Raw genomic sequence first — 20,095 nt, 5'->3', positions numbered from 1 at the left:
GTCACATTTGAAAGCGTGGCTCCGCCCACACGGCTGCGCCATTCATTCACAGACTTCCTCTCCTGCCATCTATGACTTTGGGGAGATCTCCTCTTACTTCCTGTTGTGTCTGTGGGACAGGAAGTGAAGGGAAATCTCTTCTATGGGACCCCGATGACTGTTCCATCTCTAATATCGGTTGGTTTTATTTTGGTGACAGAGTCGGATTCCTGATCCTCGAGGTGTCTTTGTGTGCCCACCCCCCCCCCCCCCCATCGGCCAATCCCTTCCCTTGTATTTTCCTCAATGCCCCCCATTCCCCATTGCCGTCAAGTTTTCCGAGCTGCCAGGGAAAGGGTTAATTCGGAGTCCTGATGGGGTGCGCGGTTCATGGAAGCCTCCTGTGGTCAGAGTCACTTCAGATTAGTTCCAGAGATGTGAGCCAATGCAGGAAGAAAGGTCAGAGGGAGCCGGGTGGATGGAGGGGAGAAGGGGGGTCTGAGGGGGAGGGAGGGGTCTGAGAGTGAAAGGTGGGGGTCCAAGAGTGAAGGGGGGGGTCCGAGAGTGAAGGGGGGTCCGAGAGTGAAGGGGGGTCCGAGAGTGAAGGGGGGGGTCCGAGAGTGAAGGGGGGGATCCGAGAATTAAAGGGGGGGATCCGAGAGTTAAAGGGGGGATCCAAGAGTGAAGGGGGGTCCGAGAGTGAAGGGGGGGATCCGAGAGTGAAGGGGGGGATCCGAGAGTGAAGGGGGGGATCCGAGAGTTAAAGGGGGGATCCGAGAGTTAAAGGGGGGATCCAAGAGTGAAGGGGGGTCCGAGAGTGAAGGGGGGGATCCGAGAGTGAGTGAGGGGGGGTCTGAGAGTGAAGGGGAGGATCTGAGAGTGAAGGGGGTGTCTGAGAGTGAAGAAGGGGATCCGAGAGCGAAGGGGGGGGGTCCGAGAGTGAAAGGGGAGGATCCGAGAGTGAAAGGGGAAGATCCGAGAGTGAAAGGGGGGGGGATCTGAGAGTGAAAGGGGGGGGGATCTGAGAGTGAAGGGGGGTCCAAGAGTGAAAGAGGGGGATCGGAGAGTGAAGGGGGGGAATCCGAGAGTGAAGGGAGGGATTCAAGAGTGAAGGGGGGATCAGAGAGTGAAAGGGGGGGGGGGTTCAAGCACTAAACCCAAAACAATCCAATAGCAGGACTGTTTTCATTCCATACAGAATAATCTTCTTAAAGGGGATCATTAGTCCCCATTTCCTGGAGACAGACCTCCCACTATGGGGACTACAGAACCCCTCCTCCCATATGTCACTGAGAAGAGGAGAGCGAGAGGTGTTCAGAGTCGAAGGTCATCATTCGTCCTCATTTCCTCCTCACCGAATGTCAAACACCCTCTGAAAAGTGACACAAATGTGGCTCGCTCTTCAGAGGACGTCTCGAACCACCGCAGTTGTGATAGAACCCTCAGTCTCTGCGCACACTGGGGGGGCAGCCTAATAACGCTGGTAGCTGGTTCAAAAACGCGAGTTTTTCAGTGTTTCTGCATTCACCTTTAGCCGCGTTTTTCCATGTTTGCACTTTTTTTTAGTCTTTTTCTATTAAAAAATTTTAGTTTTTGCTCAAAAAAAGTCCAAAAATGCAGCTAAACGCTAATGCAGAAACGCTAAAAATCTCACGTTTTTCAACGCGACTTTACACGGCTCGCGCTACCAGCGTTTTTAAACCGCCCCCAGTGGGCACGGAGCCTGACGGTTCTCTCACAATTGCGGCGGCCTGAGATGTCCTCTGAAGAGTGAGCTGCATTTGTGTCGGTTTTCAGAGGGCGTTTGACATTCGGCGAGGAGGTGTCCTATTGCCTCCTAACCTCCGAATTGAACCCTGAAATGTCGCCCTACCGCGCCACAATCGCATGCATGCTGAATTCAACGGGCGGGTGTGGTAAGTGGGGCCACTTGTTCAACTCTTGTCACGTTTTACCGCGTTGGAGCATTTTTACACAAAAAAAACTCCTCTAGAAACCCTGCATCTTTGACTTCACCTTGAATAGTTTTTTTATTTTTTTTATTTTTTATTAATTAGTTGCTTGATTTTTTTTTTTTTCTTTTTTAGTTGTTTGGTTTATTTTTATTTATGTTTGATTTTTTTTTTCCTGACATATTAAATTTGTTTTTATTTTGTTGTTTTTTTTGTATTTAGTTTCGATTTTTTTTTTTCATTCGGTTGTTGATTTTTTTTCTTTTATTTAGTTTGACTTTTATTTTTTAGTTGTTTATTTTTATTTGTTTGATTTTTTTTTTCTTCTATTTATTTGATTTTTATTTTCTTTAATAAATATAAATAAACTAAATATAGTGTGATTTTTAACTTTTAGTAGTTTGATTTTTTTTTTCTTCATTTAATTTGATTTTTTTTTATCTTTTAGTTGTTTTTGATTTTTTTTTTTATTTGTTTGTTTTTATGTTTTTTATTTTGTTTTTTTCTTCGATTTTTTTTTTTTTTTTTCATTCAGTTGTTATTTGATTTGATCATCTTTTATTTAGTTTGATTTTTATCTTTTAGTTGTTTGATTTTGTTTTCTTTTGTTTTTCTTTATTTAGTAGTTAGATATTTTTCCTTTATTTGATTTTTTTTCTTTAGTGTGATTTTTATCTTTTAGTTGTTATTATTTTTTTCTTTTGTTTGTTTTTTTTTTATGTTTTTTTCTTTTTCTTTTCTTTAGTTTGATTTTGTTTTTATTTAGTTGTTTGATTTTTTTCTTTTATTTATTTGATTTTTTTTTCTTTTGTTTTTCTTTATTTAGTAGTTTGATTTTTTTCCCCTTTATTTAATGTGATTTTTATCTTTTAGTTGTGATTTTTCTTTAGTTGTTTTTGAATTTTTTTTTCTTTATGTAGTAGTTTGAGTTTGTTTTTCTTTGCTTTAGTTTGATTTTTAGTTTGAGTTTTTTTTTCTCTGTTTTTTTTTCTTATATTTAGATTTTTGTTTGGTACTTTTTCTATTATTTAGTTAGTTTTTTTTTTATTTAGTTATTTATTTTCTTCTATTTAGTGGTTTTATTTTTTTCTTTTACTTTTATCATTTTGACTGTTAGGTTTTTTTTTTTTTTTTTAATTGTGTGCATTTTGTCTGCTCCTGAAATAGAAGAACCAACCCTCTACTGGTTGAGCATGGGTGATAGCTCAGAGGGTAAGAGCTCTCACTGGTCTGCTGGTGATCTGAGTTCAAATCCCACTGAGGGAAGGTCATGTGTGTCCTGGGTGCTGTGCATTACCTGAACCCCCTGTTGGTGGAACAAGGTAGTGGGAAATTGTTCCACTACCCTGTCCCACCAGCAGTGCGTGCGCGCGTGCGCGGTGAGGCCAAGAAAAACCTAAGTCCCTGTTTTTTGAATGGGCTGCCCCGGTAAGACAGCCCATTGTATTTATATATGTTGCAGTGATGTCACAGACCGTGGACCAAGGAGGGGGGTGTCCACAACCTAATGTGATGCCCACACATGTTACAGGTCTGTGGGGGACCTGGGACTGGAGCAGACTGGTGGGTTGTCCATGGCCTCCAGACTTCCACTCAGAGATTCAAGCTTGGGGTCTACTGTGCATCCATGATCTTGCCCTCAGAAGCCTTTCTTTGCTCCGCCCTGGGGGTCTACAGCACTGTCAGGGATTTGAACTCGGGTCTACAGCGCCCTGGGTCAACGCTCTTATCCTCTGAGCTACTCGCCTCTGCTCAGGAACTGATAAGTTGGTTTTCCTACTTCAGGAGTTAAACTAATTGGAAAATTAGAAAAGCTGAGGCTGGATTTGAACCTGCAACTCTAAAAGCTCAACTGGCTTAGAGGCTGGTGCTTAGACCTCTGAGCCAACCAGCCCTGGAAGTGAGAGATGTTCAAAATCAAGGTCTAGTACCTGGAATGGGATCTTCAAATCTCAGTAAATACGCCTAGACTTGAACCTGCAACTTTAAAAAGCTCTTCAGCACTGCTGGCTGGCTGCTAAACCCCTCTTCCAGAGCAAAGCTTTGCTGGCCTCTCGAAAATCCAGACTTAGTCCTTAAAATGATGTAAAACCCAGGTGGGGGAAAAGTTGGACTATTTTTTTTCTTCTTAGATTTTGATAAAGTGTGATTGTTGCCTCCTAATATTTAGTGACAGCCCTCATTCACCTTCGATCGATAACTGACTCCCAACACGATAGGAAAAGTTGCCGTTTGATTGTCTTTGCCAACTTTTAGAGTGTTCCATAGAGTCACCTAAACTTCCTCAACATGAAACAGGAGCTCATCGCGCTCACCGAGTTTATAGGAAGAACTGATCCAATGATCTTAGCGGCTGGTATTTATCAGTCAGCATTTTAACTTCACTCTCTTTCTATTGCCCTTATAGTCATTTTTTTACGATGGGCTTAGGAACCAGCAGAGGTTATGGTGGTGGCTTTTGTAGAACCCAACTCTATTCCTCTGATGTCTTCCTTCGTTGGAGGATTCTTTGTACTTCCAAAAGCAGGATGAGAAGCACAGCGGACATTGAGTGATGGCAAAGGTGGCTGTTGTGGAGCAGATGCGGGATCTGGTTGAGATGGTTCTCCACCTTTGTCCAAGATGGATTACGGCAGCATAAAGACGCTTAGGCCATCTTCTCGTTGGTTTGGGATATGAAGACAACAATACTTGCAAGGAAGTTCTCACAAGGCCCAAAGTGAGGACTTGGAACAAATAAATGACCAACCACTCTAAGTCCTCACTTTGGGCCTTGTGAGAACTTTCTTGCAAGTATTGTTGTCTTCATATCCCAAACCAAGGAAAAGGTGGCCCATTTTAGAAGACCAGCAGCTTGGTCTTTGTGAGCCAGGAAGGTAAAGACTTTCCAGAAAATCTGTAGTAGAATGTTTGGTTATTTATTTGTCCAAGTTCCCCTGTCATGAGAAAAGTATGGCAGCATGAAGACTCTTGGGCCACCTTCTCCTTGGTTTAGGATATGAAGTCAACAATACTTGCAAGGATGTTCTCCTCCGGCCCAAAATGAGGACTTGGAACAAATAAATAACCAAACATTCTACTGCAGATTTTCTGGAAAGTCTTCACCTTCCAGGCTCACAAAGACCAAATTGCTGGTCTACTAAAATGTTCAAGTTCCCCCGTCATGAGAAAAGTATGGCAGCACGAGGACTCATGGGCCACCTTCTCCTTGGTTTGTGATATGAAGTCAACAATACTTGTAAGGATGTTCTCACCAGGCCCAAAGTGAGGACTTAGAGTGGTTGGTCATTTATTTGTTCCAAGTTCTCAACCCTTCTCTGACCTATCAAAATGTAGGGAGCAGTTACCTTCAAGAATTTTTTACCAAGTGAACCCAATGACTTCCATTGACTGGGATGATGAGCAGTGAACCCAATAACTTCCATTGACTGGGATGATGAGCAGGTGAACCCAATGACTTCCATTGACTGGGTTGATGCGCAGGTGAACCCAATGACTTCCATTGACTGGGATGATGAGCAGGTTTCTGAGCGGTTCTTCTATCAGAGCACATGGACCAAGAATTCTGACTTTTCTGATTCCATAACATGGACTTCATCTCCATCTCCTCCAATCCATCTGCATCTGGTGTGTCTATCACAGCTCTGCATCACTCTGCAGGGTTCTTCCAGTTTTTCGGGAGATCCAGAATATGGACTACAACCCCTACTGAGATATCTCAAAGCTCCACGTCTCTCCACCCAGTGCTCAGGCTGAACGGTCTCTGGGAACCTCACACAATACACAAGAGTATACCCTCTGTGTCCCCATGGCAGAGATTCACTTTTGCTTTCTAATAAAGGGACATCTAAAATGTGACATTTGTCCCCAGAAGGGAAAATTAGAGGAAATCTCCCAAAGGGGACGCCTAATATGGTGGCATCTCTCACTTCCTTTTGTGTCTCCAGGACAGGAAGCATCTGCAAATGGGGGTGAGACAGCAAGAAAAGCCTTGCAAACTAGAAAAGAGATTTGGTGCTTAAAAGTGTATTTAAACCCAAGAACAAGAATGTAACAAACTGCAGTCCTTAGATGAAAAGAGAAAAAGAAAACTAATGTAGCCACCAAATCTAAGGACTGCAATTTGTTACATTCTTGTTCTTGGTTTAAATAGGGTGTCAGTTACTGATTGGTCATCAGATGAAAAGAGAAAAAGAAAACGAATGTAGCCACCAAATGTGAGGACCGACCAGTAACTGAGACCCCATTTAAACCCAAAAACAAGAATGTAACAAATTGCAGTTCTTGGATTTAGTGGCTACATTAGTTTTCTTTTTCTCTTTTCATCTGATGACCAACCAATAACTGACACCCTAAGATGACAACGCTCACTTACTGTGCTGTATCTATGAAGGAGCAGTGTTGTCGCCCTAGGATAGGAAAAAAGTTGGGGCTTAAGTCCCCCCCCCACACAAAATAGTGGGAGGTGTTTCGTAGTCCACAATGATGTAACTGGTAATACTCGGCAGAGAGCAAGGTACATGAGTTATGAGCTCAGGAGATTTGGTCAGTTCCTGCAGACCGACCACATTCCTTCTGTGATCGGCAACACCAGCAATTCACAGGTCAGGCAGTGAATGGGACAGAGCAGGACAGACACGTTGGTAGGTTCAAAAATTCTGTTTATTTATACAAATCAGTACAGCAAAGACAGGATGGGGATGGAAGGGGGACAGGGGGATGGAAGGGGGACAGGGGGATGGAAGAGGGACGGGGATGGAAGAGGGACAGGGGGATGGAAGGGGGACAGGGGGATGGAAGAGGGACAGGGGGATGGAAGAGAGGGGGAACAGAAGGGAATGGAAAAGGGACAAGGGGATGGAAGGGGGACCGGAGGATGGACAGGGGACAGGTGGATGGAAAGGGGACTGGAGGATGGAAGAGGGACTGGAGGATGGAAGAGGGACTGGAGGATGGAAGAGGGACTGGAGGATGGAATGGGGACCAGATGATTGACAGGGGACAGGGGGATGGAAAAGGGAACGGAGGATGGAAAGGGGACAGGGGGATGGAAAGGGGACAGGGGGATGGAAAGGGACAGGGGGATGGAAAGGGGACAGGGGGATGGAAGAGGGAACGGAGGATGGAAAGGGGACAGGGGGATGGAAAAGGGACAGGGGGATGGAAAAGGGACAGGGGGATGGAAAGGGAACAGAGGATGGATGAGGGAACAGAGGATGGATGAGGGAACAGAGGATAGAAAGGGGACAGGAGGATGGAAAAGGGACAGGGGGATGGAAAGGGAACAGAGGATGGATGAGGGAACAGAGGATGGATGAGGGAACAGAGGATGGATGAGGGAACAGAGGATAGAAAGGGGACAGGAGGATGGAAAAAGGACGGGGATGGAAGAAGGACAGGGGGATGGAAAGGACAGGGGGGGTGGAAGAGGGACAGGGGGATGGAAAAGGAACAGGGAGATGGAAGAAGGACAGGGGGATGGAAGACGTACAGCTTGTTGGAAGAGGGACAGGGGGATGAAAGGGGGACAGGGGGATGAAAGTAGGACAGGGGGATGGAAGAGGGACAGGGGGATGACAGGGGGATGGAAGGGGGACAGGGGGATGGAAGAGGGACTGGAAAGTGGAAGAGGACAGGGGGAAGGAAAAGGGACAGGGGATAGAAGAGAGATAGTGGGATGGAAGGGGGGCAGGGCTAAGGAAGAGGGAGGGGAGTTTTTGGGTTCAAAGGAGTAACAGATTGAGGCCATGTTATTCCAGTAAGTCGTCATTCATACCCCTACTTCTACCACATACAGTATTCTACAGTCATTGCACACAAGAGGCTGAAGCTCAGAAGCACTGTGAAAGCCCTGCAAAATCTAGATCCAGATTAGTCCTAGCATCATTCTGATGTATAGCACTGGGCATGAGAAGCAGCGAGAAGGTCAAATATGGCTTCTCAAGGTCAGGGCCCGTGGGAGGACGATGAGGGGCCAGCAGCATTCCTTACCACTACATCTGTCCCACGTACGCTTCACACTTTCCACTGACCCAAATCCCGACCCTCTGAGTTCTCTGACACATCTGTGCATCTTTATTAACACCTCCCTCCCTCCCTCCCATGTAACATTGTATCCAGCAGCATTTTCCGTATGGCACAGAGAAGCATGCTTAGTAGCCCACCACAATCAATCCGGCAATTAAACAATGAAACAATTGCTTTTGTGGTCGTGTAACTGTCGCATAGTAGCTGTAGAAAAGCCAGATTTTTCCAATACTTCTACTGAAATTTTGGATTCTGTAGCTGAAAGCCACACCGAGTTGGTAGCTCTATATCACAGAAAGCTGCACCGAGTCGGCAGCTCCATATCGCAGAAAGCTGCACCGAGTCGGCAGCTCCATATCGCAGAAAGCTGCACCGAGTCGGCAGCTCCATATCGCAGAAAGCGGAACCAAGTCGGCAGCTCCATATCACAGAAAGCGGAACCAAGTCGGCAGCTCCATATCGCAGAAAGCTGCACCGAGTCGGCAGCTCCATATCGCAGAAAGCGAAACCAAGTCAGCAGATCTATAGAGCAGAAAGCAGCACCAAGTCGGCAGCCCCATATAACAGAAAGCTGGACAGAGTTGGCAGCTCCATATAGCAGAGAGCTGAACCAATTCAGCAGCTCCATATAGCAGAAAGTGGCATCGAGCCAGCCAGAAAGCTGCACTGAGTCAGTAGATCCCTATAGCAGAAAGCGGCATCAAGTCGGCAGATCAATCTCACAGAAAGCTACACAAGTTAGCAGCTCCATATGACAGAAAGTCGAACCAAGTTGGCAGCCCCATATAGCAGAAAGCGGCACCGAGCCAGCTCCATATAGCAGAAAGCGGCACCGAGCCAGCTCCATATAGCAGAAAGCTGCACAGAGCCAGCTCCATTCTTTAAAATAAGATGGCAAATTCCAATTTTCCCAGCTTGGATTTGAATTCATCCACCTACAACTGACCTACCTCATGTTGGACGTTATAAGCAGGCTTAGCCAATGTTAGGGACTTTATGGACAACCTACGGGACATGTTAGGGCCTTCACGGAAAACCTACGGCACGTGTTAGGGCCTTCACGGAAAACCTACGGCACGTGTTAGGGCCTTCACGGAAAACCTACGGCACGTGTTAGGGCCTTCACGGAAAACCTACGGCACGTTTTAGGGCCTTCACGGAAAACCTACGGCACGTTAGGTCCTTCACGGAAAACCTACGGCACATGTTAGGGCCTTCACGGAAAACCTACGGCACGTTAGGGCCTTCACGAAAAACCTACGGCTCGTTAGGGCTTCATGAAAAACCTACGGCACGTGTTAGGGCCTTCACGGAAAACCTACGGCACGTTTTAGGGCCTTCACGGAAAACCTACGGCACGTTAGGGCCTTCACGGAAAACCTACGGCACATGTTAGGGCCTTCACGGAAAACCTACCGCACGTGTTAGGGCCTTTACAGAAAACCTACGGCTCGTTAGGGCTTCATGAAAAACCTACGGCACGTGTTAGGGCCTTCACGGAAAACCTACGGCATATGTTAGGGCCTTTACGGAAAACCTACGGCATATGTTAGGGCCTTCACGGAAAACCTACGGCACACGTTCGGGCCGTGACGGAAAACCTACGGCTCGTTAGGGCCTTCACGAACAACCTACCGCACGTGTTAGGGCCTTCACAGAAAACCTACGGCTCGTTAGGGCTTCATGAAAAACCTACGGCACGTGTTAGGGCCTTCACGGAAAACCTACGGCATATGTTAGGGCCTTCACGGAAAACCTACGGCACACGTTCGGGCCGTGACGGAAAACCTACAGCACAACAATTTTCCATTGATAGAAGGGAGTGAAAAGAGTTTAATTCTACAAATCGACTTGATAAGAAATCCAAAAAGGCGGCCGGTGGCACCAAAAAAACTGTCACTATTTTTATCATTATTCAACATTTTTACAAAGAACAAAATCCACAAATTGGGTTTCAGTTTTGGAGAGGGAAGTGAAGGTCCTCCATGTGTCTGTGACCTCGTTAAAAAAAAGTTATCTACGAACGTTCATAACTTAAGTTGATAAATGGCGTCCAGCGGCCATCGAACAGCCTGGCGCTCCAAATCAGAAAGGAAAACATCATTCTCCAACAAAAATAAATGTCTTGGAGTTTGAACTGCGACTGAGACAGACGTCTCCCGGGTTGCGGCTTTGTTAAAACAAATACTGGAAAATACCTCCTTGACATTACCAATGTGCAGATCAATAAGTCATGGCTGCCTTGTCCTCCCGGCGGGAGCTGCCCAACGCCGAGCGCCTGGAACTCGCTGCTTTTGTCGGCTGGTCTGTCCGCCACCCTTTTCTGTGAGGGATATACTTCTCATTGCTGGAAAAAGCTAGTCCTAGAGATCGCAGGGCGCCGCCGGGGAATCCTGGGGATGGGGCAGTTCCTTCCATTTTTTTTTTCTGCAACTTTATATGAAAAGAACAAAAAAAAAAGAGTTATCTTAAGCTAGCGATCGCCAAACTTTCCAAACAATGGGCCAGTTTACTGTCCTTCAGACTTTAAGTGGGCCGGACTGTGGCCACTGGGGGTAGAAAATGTTCTAGAGGCAGTAGGAATAAAGAATGTTTCAGGCTTGGTGGTCAGTGGGAGTAAATAAATGACATAGTGCCTTTGGTCAGTAGGAAGAAAAATAGTGCCCAACGACGGGGCGATAGTTACCCATCGTTGGTGTCAGTGGAAGGAATAGTGCCCCATCGTTGGTGTCAGTGGGAGGAATGGTGCCCCATCGTTGGTGTCAGTGGGAGGAATGGTGCCCCATCGTTGGTGTCAGTGGGAGGAATGGTGCCCCATCGTTGGTGTCAGTGGGAGGAATGGTGCCCCATCGTTGGTGTCAGTGGGAGGAATGGTGCCCCATCGTTGGTGTCAGTGGGAGGAATGGTGCCCCATCGTTGGTGTCAGTGGGAGGAATGGTGCCCCATCGTTGGTGTCAGTGGGAGGAATGGTGCCCCATCGTTGGTGTCAGTGGGAGGAATGGTGCCCCATCGTTGGTGTCAGTGGGAGGAATGGTGCCCCATCGTTGAAGTCAGTGGGAGGAATGGTGCCCCATCGTTGGTGTCAGTGGGAGGAATGGTACCCCATCGTTGGTGTCAGTGGGAGGAATGGTGTCCCATCGTTGGTGTCAGTGGGAGGAATAGTGCCCCATCGTTGGTATCAGTGGGAGGAATAGTGCTCCATCGTTGATGTCAGTGGGAGGAATAGTGTCCCATCATTGGTATCAGTGGGAGGAATAGTGTCCCATCATTGGTATCAGTGGGAGGAATAGTGTCCCATCATTGGTATCAGTGGGAGGAATAGTGTCCCATCATTGGTGTCAGTGGGAGGAATAGTGTCCCATCATTGGTGTCAGTGGGAGGAATAGTGCCCCATCATTGGTGTCAGTGGGAGGAATAGTGTCCCATCATTGGTATCAGTGGGAGGAATGGTGCCCCATCATTGGTGTCAGTGGGAGGAATGGTGCCCCATCATTGGTGTCAGTGGGAGGAATAGTGCCCCATCATTCTTCCCACTGATACTGATAAACTGCTAAATCCCTTTTCTCATCAGCAGTATATAGCAGTCTTGTGACTTCTATCAAAGTCCAGCAGAGCACTGGTTAAAGCTTGTAGGAGGAGTTTTCTTTCTGCTCTCTGACTTCTGTCTGGACAGTGCTAATTGGCCCTGTGCTGATCACATGCACCCTCCCAAGAAAATAAAAAACCTCTCTAGCAATACACACTAAACTGAGCATGTCTACATCTTTTCTGTCTTATCAGAAGAAAAGATGTAGACATTTGAACAAGAGGAGGATCAGAGAAGACAGGATCAAACAGCCTTTTTACACAATGCAGAGGATTAACCCCTTAGGCTCCACAGTGAGTATAACAAGCACGCTTTACTGCATCTACAGACTGATGTCACTGTTGGGGGTTTAGTAACTCTTTAAAGTTGAATAAGTTGAAACTGATTATAATTTGCCTTCCTTGGGTCCCCCTCATCAACATGCAAATTCAAATAAATCCTTTCCATTATATACTTTACCCTCAACAATGTCATCACTGGCTCTCTGTGCTTCTCTATGCAATGCAGGCAGATCATGGCTGGTGGGAGGGGTTCTACCTCAGTACTCCTCTCAAGAGCCCTCAGCCCTGATGCAAACAGTGGGAAGAGTTATGCAATTAGCTCACAGTGTGCGGTGAAATCAGAGGAAGCCGTTTCAGTCCAGGAGAGGAGCCGAGACTGAAGGGCAGGCCGGTCACATGACTGATAAACATGAAGGCAATGAGTGATGAGCTGCCCTCCCTGGAAATACATCCTAACAGATCCCTGAACAAGGAGAGGGGGAGCCCTGTACACGCGTGTCTCAGGATAGTCAGCAGGTGGACAGTGAATGAGAGCTGCATTGTGTCTGTGGCTGGTTGTTGGTCTCTCATACGTCCCGGTGATGAGAGAATGGTGTCAGCGGCACCTGCCTGTACACACAGCTGTGATCACAGCGCCGCACAATGAGCGCACTGAGCGCACACAGCCCGCCGGGTCAACAGAGCCGGCCTTGTCTATAAACCCGCCATCACACATCGCTCCTTTGTAGCAAAAGGCACTTTTCATTTTCCCCAAATTTAGGCAAAAATATGGAAGATTTAGGTCAAATCTGGCAAAATGCATTGCAGTCAATAGGAAGGTGAGATCAGGCCCTTCCCATCTGTAAGAGATCGTAACATCAAGGGTGTTACATGTGCTTCCCGATCATGTGAGCACTGTGATTGGCTCCCAGCAACCATGTGATCAGGAGTAGACATGCAGTTCGATTTGTTCTACATTGAAATTCGAACTCATTCTTCGTTACATCCGAAATTTCCGAAATTACAATAGTAACAAATTTAAATGAATCCAACATACCAAAAGGAAATTTCGTTCGACATTCGAATCGAATACGAGAGCAAAACTGAATTTGAAGACAAGAACAGAATAAAATAGAAAATAAAGGAATAGAACAGAAAAGAAAAGAAAAGAGTAAAACAGAACAGAACATTAAATAATAGAATAAAATAAAGGAGAAAATAAAGGAATACAAAATAAAAGAATTGAATAGAAAAGAAATAGAATAAAATGGAATATAGTCACTTTCTGAAATTCAAATTTGGAAAAAAATAGAATAGTATAAAATAGAATAAAACAGAACAGAATAGAAAATAAAAGCATAGCATAGAATGGAAGCTCCTCTGGTACAGGGACTGATGTGGGGGAGGGGACATTAGAGTGTAAGCTCCTCTGGTACAGAGACTGAGGTGACTGTGGGGGAGGGGACATTAGAGTGTAAGCTCCTCTGGTACTGGGACTGATGTGACTGTGGGAGAGGGGACATTAGAGTGTCAGCTCCTCTGTACAGAAACTGATGTGACTGTGGGGGAGGGGACATTAGAGTGTAAGCTCCTCTGGTACAGAGACTGATGCGACTGTGGGGGAGGGGACATTAGAGTGTAAGCTCCTCTGGTACAGAGACTGATGTGACTGTGGGGGAGGGAACATTAGAGTGTAAGCTCCTCTGGTACAGAGACTGATGTGACTGGCTCAGTGTTCTTTGTACAGCACTGCGGTATATGTCAGAGCTATATAAATGTATAATAATAATAGTGTGTGACTGTGGGGGAGGGGACATTAGAGTGTAAGCTCCTCTGGTGCAGAGACTGATGTGACTGTGGGGGAGGGGACATTAGAGTGTCAGCTCCTCTGGTGCAGAGACTGATGTGACTGTGGGGGAGGGGACATTAGAGTGTCAGCTCCTCTGGTGCAGAGACTGATGTGACTGTGGGGGAGGGGACATTAGAGTGTAAGCTCCTCTGCTACAGAGACTGATGTGACTGTGGGGGGGGGAGGGGACATTAGAGTGTAAACTCCTCTGCTACAGAGACTGATGTGACTGTGGGGGGGGGGGGGGGGGGACATTAGAGTGTAAACTCCTCTGCTACAGAGACTGATGTGACTGTGGGGGGGGGGGGACATTAGAGTGTAAGCTCCTCTGCTACAGAGACTGATGTGACTGGCTCAGTGTTCTCTGTACAGTACTGCGGTATATGTCAGAGCTATATAAATGTATAATAATAATAATGTGTGGCTGGGAGGGAACATTAGAGTGTAAATTTTTGTTTATTAAAAATCTTACAAACAACATAATAAAACACATATTTACATATATACAGAATTACAGAATAAATAAAAAATAATAAAATATATATATATATATATAAACAAAAACAGCTTACTTCAGCATAGAAAACGGCTTTTTTTTGCCGGGAAAAAACAAACAGAACCAATCATATTTTAATATTATTCTTATCTTTATATTAGAAGTACATTAGAGTGTAAGCTCCTCTGCTGCATATATCTATATACATACATTGTATAAACGTGCTTGGCGTCATCCTGTCATCTCTGTGTCCTCATTGGACGGCCAGGGTGGATATGGTTGACGTTCGCCCGCGTGCGGATGGCGATGGTCTGTTGGGAGCACAAATTACAGTTATTAAGAAAATGAAAAGCAAAACAAAATAACAAAACAGACAACCGCTGCACTGCGCCTGGCCACTGCGTCTGCCCGTCCACTGTAATTATAGGCAGCATTGCCTTGTGCCAGGATAAACAAGGAGGAGAGCGCCTGGGCCCACACTGACATTAATCACCCATACACTGCAGCCAGGGGAAGGCTTACTCACCCTGCAATGGGGGGCTCTGGGGGTCTGCACCATCCAAACCCGGGTCATAAACTGGGAATGTTTGCTGCCTTCCAAGGGAGGACTACATGTCAGGAATATAAACCTAAAAGAGAAATCCTGACAACAATAAAACAAAAAGAAAACAAAACGTTAGAGGTGGAGCTATAGATAGAGAGACACAAAAAACAACAGAGAAATAGAACTAGTGTTGGAGAGAATGAAAACATTATAGAGACTGATAGGACAAAAGAGAGATGGAGCTGAATGTAGAGCAAGTGTCAGAGAGTGATAGAAAGAGTCAGAGAGTGATAGAAAGAGTCAGAGAGTGATAGAAAGAGTCAGAGAGTGATAGAAAGAGAGAGTGCAATGGCTGAGGGAGAGGAAGGGGAAATTAAAAAGAAAAAGAAAGGACAAGAATGGAAATGAAAAAGGAAAGGAAAAGAAAGGAAAAGAGAAATGGAAAGAAAGGGGAAATGAAAAAGGAAAGGAAAAGAAAGGAAAAGAGAAATGGAAAGAAAGGGGAAATGAAAAAGGAAAAAAAAGGAAAAGAAAGGAAAAAAAAGGAAAAGAAAGGAAAGGGGAAATGAAAAAGGAAAGGAAAGGAAAAGAAAGGAAAGGGGAAATGAAAAAGGAAAGGGAAAGGAAAAGAAAGGAAATGAAAAGAATGGAAATGAAAAAGGAAAGGGAAAGGAAAAGAAAGGAAAGGAAAAGAAAAGAGAAGAAAAAGGAAAGGGGAAGGAAAGAAACTGCAAGAAATTTGCAGAAATAGAAAAAGAAGAGAGAGAGAAAGATAGAAAGAAAGACAAACACCCAATAAAATTAGAGAAGAAACATGGAAAAAAAGAATGAAAGGTGGAGAGAGAGAACAATAGAGAGACAAAACGAGAGGTAGAAAATACCAGAGATAGGACTACATATAGAGAGAGACAGCAAGAAAGAAAAGAGTAAAAGAACAATAGATATAGAGAGAGAAAAAGAAAGAGTTAGAGAATGATAGCGAGACTAATACATAATGAAAGAAGAACTGTAGAAAGAGAGAACCACAGAGGAAGAAAAGAAAAGGTTAGACGGAGAGAGAAAAAAGATAGAAATACAAAAAGAGTTAGAGAACAACAGAGAGAGATATAGAACTACAACAAAATAGAGAGAAGAAAGAAAGAGCTAACAATATAGAGATAGAGAGACAGAACTAGACAACTCCACCAGACAGAACTAGACAACTCCACCAGACAGAACTAGACAACTCCATTTTGGTAAATGGTGAAAAGTCTGAGCCCATTGGGATGTCAAACGGGACAAGACAGGGATGCCCACTGTCCCCATTGTTGTATGTATTATCATTGGAACCCTTGTTGGAAACAATTAGGAAGAACGTAGATATAAAGGGAATACAAATAGGGGAAACTGAACATAAAGTGGCAGCTTTTGCAGATGACCTGTTGTTTTATGTGGGAAATCCTAGGATAACACTCCCGAATTTAATAAGAAGTTTAAAAGAGTATGGGGAAATATCAAACTTAAAAATCAACCCGACAAAAACTGAGATCTTAAACGTAAATCTTCCAAATGGTGAGAAAGAAAAGATACAAAGAGAATTCCCTTTTATATGGAGAGATACAGAGATAAAATATTTAGGGGTTAAACTTACTGCTTCATATACAAAATTGTATAAATTAAATTATATTGCTCTTCTAAATGAGATCAAAGAGGAACTGAGGATAATGGGAAGAGGAATTCCCTCTTGGTTAGGACGAATAAATCTGATAAAAATGATAATTGTACCCCAAGTCTTGTATAAATTTCAGATGATCCCAATAAGTCTCCCAGAGGCCTTTTTTAAAGAAATTAAAAAGATGATAACAAAATTTATATGGAAAAATAAAAAACCTAGAATATCCTATGACCTGATGAGTAGAGGTAAAGAGAGAGGGGGATTGGGAGTGCCAGATTTTAGGAGATACTATAACGCTGTAGTTTTAACAAGAATTTATGATTGGACACACAATATAAGGGGGAAAAGGTGGGTTAAGATAGAGAACGAACTGAGTGGAGTTGACCTGAGTAGAAGCATATGGGCACCAATACAATATAGAGGTTTAAAAAATACCACGAGTGTATATACACTGAATGTTCTAAAGGTTTGGGATAATTTACATAAACGTATGAAGTGGGATTTTAATTCACAATTAATGTCACTAAGAAATATGGAATATTTTCCACCAGGTATAGAGGGGATTATGGGAAAATGGATTAAAAAGGAAGACATTCAATTAAGAGATATTATGGATGGACAGAAATTGAAAACATTAAAAGATTTAAAGAAAGGTGGAGGGGAACTTTTTATTAAGATCGATGAGTGGAAATACCACCAATTAAAACACTTTGTTGAGAGTCTTCCGAAACCTATGAGAGGGAGAAAGGATTGGAACTTATTTGAGAAGTTGTTGGAATCACGGGGAGAGGGGAAACGGGGCACGGCAAAAATATATAAAATTCTCACTGAATTAGTCACAGAGGTAAAACCAATGTATATAGAAAAATGGGAAAAGGACTTGGGGACAGAGATAGATGAGGATAAACAGAGGAAAATATATAAACTCACACATGAAAATATCAGCATGAGAGAAGTGGAGGTAAATTATAAAAGTTTGGTAAGATGGCACATCACACCAAAGGTAGAACATAAAATGGGTATAGAGAGAACACAAGAGTGCTGGCGTGGGTGTGGAGGGATTGGTACGTGGTTTCATATTTGGTGGGAATGCCCAAGGATTCAAAGTTTTTGGGAGAAAATGGTCAACTTAATAGAGAAAATCTCAGGGATAAAGATAGGATTAGATCCAGAAGTGTGTTTGTTACATAAGACAGATATACCAGTGAATAAATACAAGGATTCGGGTATATGGTACTATGTAAATGCAGCAAAGGGGTTGATACCTAGATTCTGGCATAGTTTAGAGGTCCCGAGAGAAAAAGATTGGGTAGAGAGAGTAAATCAGATTAGTAAAATGGAGAAATTATACTATATCCAAGAGGGTAAGATGGAGATATATAATAGGAGATGGGAGAAATGGGAGGATTTTGTACTTCAAACGAATATATATGAAGCAGTAGAAATGAGAAGAGAAGAGGGGTAGGATACGCTTGCTTTAGACAGAAAGTAGGGAAGAACGCAGAGTGGGGGGGTTGTTTGGGGGGGAGGAGGAAGGGGGTAATGTTTTAAGAAGGGAAAAATAAAGGATAAGAAGGAATTGTGTATTTATTATGAAAAAGATGAAAGTGTATTGTTATATTTATGAAAAATTAATAAATATTTAAATAAAAAAAAAAATATATATAGAGATATAGAGACAGAACTAGACAACTCCACCAGAGAGAGAGAGAGATAGACAAACAACAACATAAAGATAGATAGAACAAAAGAGAGATATATAACTACATGGAGCCAGACACATAGATCCATAGATAGAGAATGACAGACAGAGGAAACAATGAAGAGGACAATTAAGTGAGAGAATGATTGAGGGAGATAGAGAATAAGGAAGGGAGGGAGGGGGAGAGAATGAAGGAGGGATGGACATAGATAGAGAGAATGGAGGAGGGAGGGAGGGGGAATGAGGGAGAGGGAGGGGGAGAGTGAGGGAGGGGGAGGGAGAGAATGAGGGAGGGGGGGTGAGAGAGAATGAGGGACGGGGAAAGAATGAGGGAGGGAGGGAGAGAGAGGGGGAGGGAAGGAGAGGGGGGGGAAGGAAAGGGGGAAGGAGAGAGAGGGGGAGGGAAGGAGAGAGATAGGGGGAGGGAGAGAGAGAGTGAAGGAGGGGTGGGGAGAGACAGAATGAAGGGGGGGGAGAATGAGGGAGAAAGAGAATGAGAGAGGGAGAGAGAGAATGAGGGAGGGAGAGAGGGAGAGAGAAGGAGGGGGGGGAGAGAAGGAGGGAGAGAGAGAATGAGGGAGGGAGAGAGAGAATGAGGGAGGGAGAGAGAAGGAGGGAGAGAGAGGGAGAGAGAAGGAGGGAGAGAGAGGGAGAGAGAAGGAGAGGGGGAGAGAGAGAGAGAAGGAGAGAAAGAGAATAAAGTAGGGGGGGGGAAGAGAATGAGAGAGGGGGAGGGAGGGGGGAGAGACAGAGAAGGAGGAGGAGAGAGAGAATGAAGGAGGGAGGGGGAGAGAGAAAGAGAATGGGGGAGAGAGAAAGATAATGAGAGCAGGAGGGAGGGAGGGAGAGAGAGAGAATGAGGAAGTGAGAGAGAGAGGGGGAGAAAGAGAATGAGAGAAGGAGGGAGAGAGAAAATGAGGAAAGGAGAGAGAATGAGGAAGGGGGAGAGAAGGGGGGGGAGAGAGAAGGAGGGGGAGAGAAGGAGGGGGGGAGAAGGAGAGAGGGAGAGAGAGAGAGGAAGAGAGAGAATGAGGGAGGGAGAGAGAAGGAGGGAGGGGGAGGGAGGGGGAGGGAGAGAGGGGGGGGGGAGAAGGGGGGGGGAGGAGAGAGGGGGAGAGAGAAGGAGAGAGGGGGAGACAGAATGAAGGAGAGGGGGGGGGAGAGAAAGAGAATGAGAGCGGGAGAGAGAGAAAGAGGGAGAGAGAATGAAGTAGGGAGGGGGAGAAAGAGAATGAGAGAGGGAGGATAGAGATTAGGAGGGAGAGAGAGAAGGAAGGAGAGAGAGAATGAGGAAGGGGGGAGAGAATGGGGGGGGAGAATGAGGGAGGAAGCAAGGAAGATTCTCAGTGAACATTGTCATTCCAGGTGTACAATTCCCCAATCACCATCTTTACATCCGCTTCTCAGAAGTCCCACACACCAGCTGAAATGTAAAATCAAGTTTACAGAGTGCTTCTTGTATTGGCTTCTGAGATGAAAGAAGAAACGATGGGGGCGTAGGGGGCGCATTTAAATCTGTGGTCTGTTAGCTCACACACTGAAGTTCTGACAGTCTCATGTTTCATGCACCGGGCAGAAGGGGGCGATATCTAGGCAATACCACATATTCAGAAGGCGGGGCTTTGAAATAGCCGTCCCCTTGGGAAATGAAGTAACATGTGCAGACTACATGCTAGTTGCATGTCAGAGGCTCAGAGTGGGCGGGATCAGCTAGGGAAGCTGGTGGCCCCCGGGCCCTTTCAGTGTGTTGAGGTCTTTGTGTCTCCAGCAGGGGGCAGTCTTCTCTTGCTCTCCCCACCATCTGTATACTCCGGATCCGCCTACAGACAACCAATTGATCCATACATTGATGAATGTAGTCACATGACACGGAATTACGTATCGCTGTGCTTTTTTTTACAGTCGTCTTATTGACAAATAAACCTTCGCCATCTCCCTAGGAACTAATCTCTCTCCTCCGCCGCGGCTGCTTTAGTGGTGCGCGTGACGTCACCCGCCTGCCATAGGTCTTCCCTATAAAACGATTATACGCCCTTCGGGAACTAT

At 45.0% G+C, this 20,095-nt stretch overlaps 1 long non-coding RNA gene across 2 annotated transcripts in view; it reads right to left on the bottom strand.

The window, feature by feature from the left end:
- Positions 1–9,411: 9,411 nt before the first annotated feature.
- Positions 9,412–20,095, bottom strand: part of LOC149434175 (uncharacterized) — a 36,464-nt gene continuing 25,780 nt past the window's right edge. Inside the window, exons 2-4 of one of the 2 annotated variants that reach the window (XR_016308804.1) lie at positions 14,676–14,792; positions 14,360–14,460; positions 9,412–10,391 (exon numbers count right to left, since the gene is read on the bottom strand). This is a non-coding gene — a long non-coding RNA (uncharacterized LOC149434175). Of the gene's footprint in view, positions 10,392–14,016; positions 14,461–14,675; positions 14,793–20,095 lie in introns of those variants that run through there. The other variant, XR_016308803.1, reaches the window with a different exon arrangement.

This window comes from Staurois parvus, unplaced genomic scaffold (assembly GCF_062004578.1).
Source record: "Staurois parvus isolate SC_StPar_1 unplaced genomic scaffold, SC_StPar_1.0 ptg001812l, whole genome shotgun sequence".
NCBI classification, from domain to species: domain Eukaryota; kingdom Metazoa; phylum Chordata; class Amphibia; order Anura; family Ranidae; genus Staurois; species Staurois parvus.
Note: the sequence above shows the minus strand (reverse complement) of the source record. Positions and strands in the feature narration are given on the sequence as shown.